The following is a 3828-nucleotide window of genomic DNA, read 5'->3' on the forward strand; positions in this document are numbered from 1 at the left end:
CGTCGGAGACACCAATGCCGCCTCCGCCGGAGGCACCAATGGCCCCGCCATCGCATTATGCGAGTTGCTGGCCGTGAAGCTAGGAATCGGGGGCGGCCCCTATTGGCCGCCCGCAATCCACGCACTCAACCCCGAGATCAAGGTAGGCACAAGGGCGGTGATCGTCGCTCCGAGTCGTTGTTCCACTTGCTCTTGGACAATCTCCGGAATCTGCACCACCTGTGCCTTGAGTTCTTGAACCTCTCGCGCCTGGCTTTCCGAGCTGGTCTTTTTCTCCTTCCGCACACCAGCGATATAGTATGACCCCCATTTTGTCGACAAGCCTTTGCCGGCCACACGACCAGCTGACGTCGGCTTACTGAGCTTATCCTTGTTCTTCATTATATTCAACCCCCTATTTAGAGTGGTGTCCCAAGGGTTGCTCTGAGTCGACCCCGCGCTACTGCTTTCAGTCGCCTGCGGAAGGAATGTGAACCATTTAGAAATTCGGCTTCATTAATTAGAATGCAACCATATGGAGCTAATTACGCGGGGGTGTATTCCTTACCAGAACAAGCTCAAGCCGCCTGGTCTTCGGATCCGTGGTAAGCTCCTTTGTTTTCGGGTCCTTCTTGTACCGGGCCCTGACAAAGTTCCTGGTCTGCTTGTCACCGTATTTATCGAAGAGGGGCGGTAGGCCTTGCTCGGCACGGTCCGCCTCCTCCTTGTCCCATATAGGCTCCGCCACTCTGTAAACGCCGGGACCGAGTGTGTGTTCCCCTATGTTCAGCTCCCGCATTTGTTTCCCCCACTCACTTGATTGGGAGCTTGCGGTGCTCGAGCAATTGATCTTGAAGTCGTTGTAGTCATCTTCGGTGATCGAAGGATTTTTCTCCTTGATCTTCTCATAACTCTCACCTTTCTCGATCATTCTCTTCACATTGCTTTTCCAAGTAGACAGGGCCTTGCTCATCTTCGTGAGGGCAGCATTGTTCACTTTATTCCCTTTGAGGCTTGTGTTTTCGAATTCAGCGGGGAACTTGTATCGTTCGTGCAGCTTCGTGAAGAGGAGGTGGCGCAAATTCCCCCGGTCAGGATGCCTCAGGTTCTCGGTGTTGATCGAGACGGTGCTCCGGACAATGCACCCGAGCTGAAGCGAGTACCCCTTGACTATTCGTTCGGGCGCCGTTGTATTCCCGTTGGAGTCCACTTCAGTAACTTCCTCCTTGAGGGTGCGGAGCACGATCGGGCGCCGGTCCTTCCGTTGCCTCTTCGGCTGGCTGCTATCTGTGCGTGCGCCGCCATCATCAGTGGTGGCATCCTCGGCGGCACCATCAGTGGTGGCATCAGTGTGGTCATCCTCGGCGGCACCATCCGTGGTCTCAGGATCGGTGGGGAAGGCGGCGGCCTCATACAAGTGAGGTTGTTCCTCCATCTCCTGGGACAGCTCCCAGAATGCCTTGCCGCCCGAACCCCCGGCCTCATCGTTGTGGGCCATGTTTCTCTCTAAATAGAAACAAAGTTTGGTCAAAAAGTTGGTTATTGTCAAGGAACAAGATCATGGTCTCATCATTTAGGGTTTGTCGACACCGAGGCATCCTAAAATCTAAGCTTTTATCATTGAAGGTTTTTCGACGCCAAGGCACCCTAAAAGCCTAACTTTTCATCATTTCGGTTTTTATCGACACCGAGGCACCCTAAAAGCCATGCATTAGTCACAAGTACGCCGGGGCACTTGATCCTACTTAATTAACTACTAAGATACCCCGGCCCATGCATTAGTCACAAGTACCCCATATGTCCTATTTTTAGCAAAGTCATGCTAAAATTCACGGAAAATTTCAGCATGACCTTTGCTGAAAATAGGACATATGGAGTACCCGAATTTGCCGGAACGGAAGTTAATCGACATTCCGGCAAACTCAAGGGCCTCTCGGGGTACCTGCAAAATCATCACGACACGATGGTCGGAGACAAAACCCAGCAAACTAGCAAAATCATCACAAATTGTTTTCTGTTAAAGATGATCATCATCTTTACAAGTCTTTCTCAATGTGATCACAAGTAATTCAGAGGCATCACAAGTAATTCAGAGCATCACAAGGCATTAGTAGTTCAGTACATGAACAAGTTTTACAAACCCATAAAAGAACAAGTGAATTCTAGTCCCATTGACACTCCTGGTTTTCTACAAACACCAAGTACTAGGGCACACAAAAGTTCTGAAATTTGTGTGCCTAACTGAATTAACTGAATTTTCAGTAACCGAATAAACTGAATTTTCAAAACTGCAAGAATACAATCGAGAAAAATCCAACAGCACTAGAACTGAGCTGATTGACAGTAGTTTTGTTCACTGTTATGTTGGCCTAACTGGATGTTGGCTATCTTTTATAGTGTCTCTGTTACATGCCATTTGGTCATTGCTAACTCTTGATGTAACTGATATTTTGATTCCTGAACCCCCGATATGCTGTTGTGGTTAATCCTAAGAGAAGATTTGGAACAATGAGAAGTCCATGGATATGTTGTGTTTCTGACTTCCGTTGAGGATCATGGAAATTGGATGAGTGGTCGGTGGACCAACTTTTCACTAAAAATAACAGAAGAGTCCTTTGTTTTCCACTAAAATTATCAGTGTCATCTGGTTTCATGGCAATATTTATCTAGCATGTTCCGTATTGATTTCATTGTATTTTCTGTTCCATCATATTTCAGTTAGTACTAAGGTTCTTTTTTTAGGGAACTCAGTTAGTACTCAGTTTACAGAAACGGTTCGATGTCTATCATATACAACCATTTTCCCTGTTATAAAAGACATGAAAGATCACAACAATATTGATCTGAAAAGAACAGAAAAAAAGAGAAATAGTATGTATGCAGTGGTGATTCTACCTTGCTTTCTCAGCCGTGCGTGATGAAGTGCCTCTGTTCTGTTGTGTCTGCAGTGGTATGGAGATGAATGAATTGGTATTAGGTTCAAATATGATCGATGGATACTCTAACTGTCCCAGAAATATTGAGTTTACTTGATCAAAATTGGAGGTTAAGATAGCTTGAATTTTTCGCTGGGATTAGACTTACGTTTTATTCAAAAATTCTAGCTAACTCTCTCTCAAACAAAAGAAAAATGAATCTAATTAGTCTGTTGTAAATTTTCTGCTGCACTTGTGCACATAAGTTATTCATTTAACCATCACAACCACAAATGCCAAATTTTCAACTCCTAGCAAGAAGAAAAGGAAGTTCACTTGGTTAAATGGAACCATGGTTCGCCTACCTTGAAATTGATGTACCAGGAGGCTAGGAGGATGCCTTTAGATGTTTGGTTTTGGTGAGCCACCAATAGAAGCTTGCTGATGGGATGCAAAGACTAAGGTAAAGAATTGTCAACTGTTTAAGTGAGGTAGAAGGTTATGCCTACTGTACTGCCAGCTTAAATATAATGCCTATTTCATCAAAAAGAAAAATGTAATGCCTAAGATCCACTATCCTGAACCATCTTAGAACAATTACTGCTGTCGATATTTTTTAGTTTCAAACTTCAAAATGATAGCTATACTGTTCTGAATTTTTAGGATATCAGCAGTTGTTCAAGAGATTTTTCCAAAAATTCAAGCAATTGTACCAAATTTTGAAAGAGATTTTTCCAATTTATATTTAAATAGAATTGGGGTATATACCTTGGAATCCTCCTAATGGAAACAGCACTAACTGGCGTCTCTATTTCAGCTGTGGCCCCGGGCAAGAATTGTACCAATTGTTTCCCTGTAAATACAAGTAAAGAAGGTTCACTATAAATAACAGTATGTGATGAGCATGTCAAAGGTTGCATAGTGGAGTCCTCTC

Source organism: Triticum aestivum, chromosome 4A, assembly GCF_018294505.1.
Source record: "Triticum aestivum cultivar Chinese Spring chromosome 4A, IWGSC CS RefSeq v2.1, whole genome shotgun sequence".
Taxonomy (NCBI): domain Eukaryota; kingdom Viridiplantae; phylum Streptophyta; class Magnoliopsida; order Poales; family Poaceae; genus Triticum; species Triticum aestivum.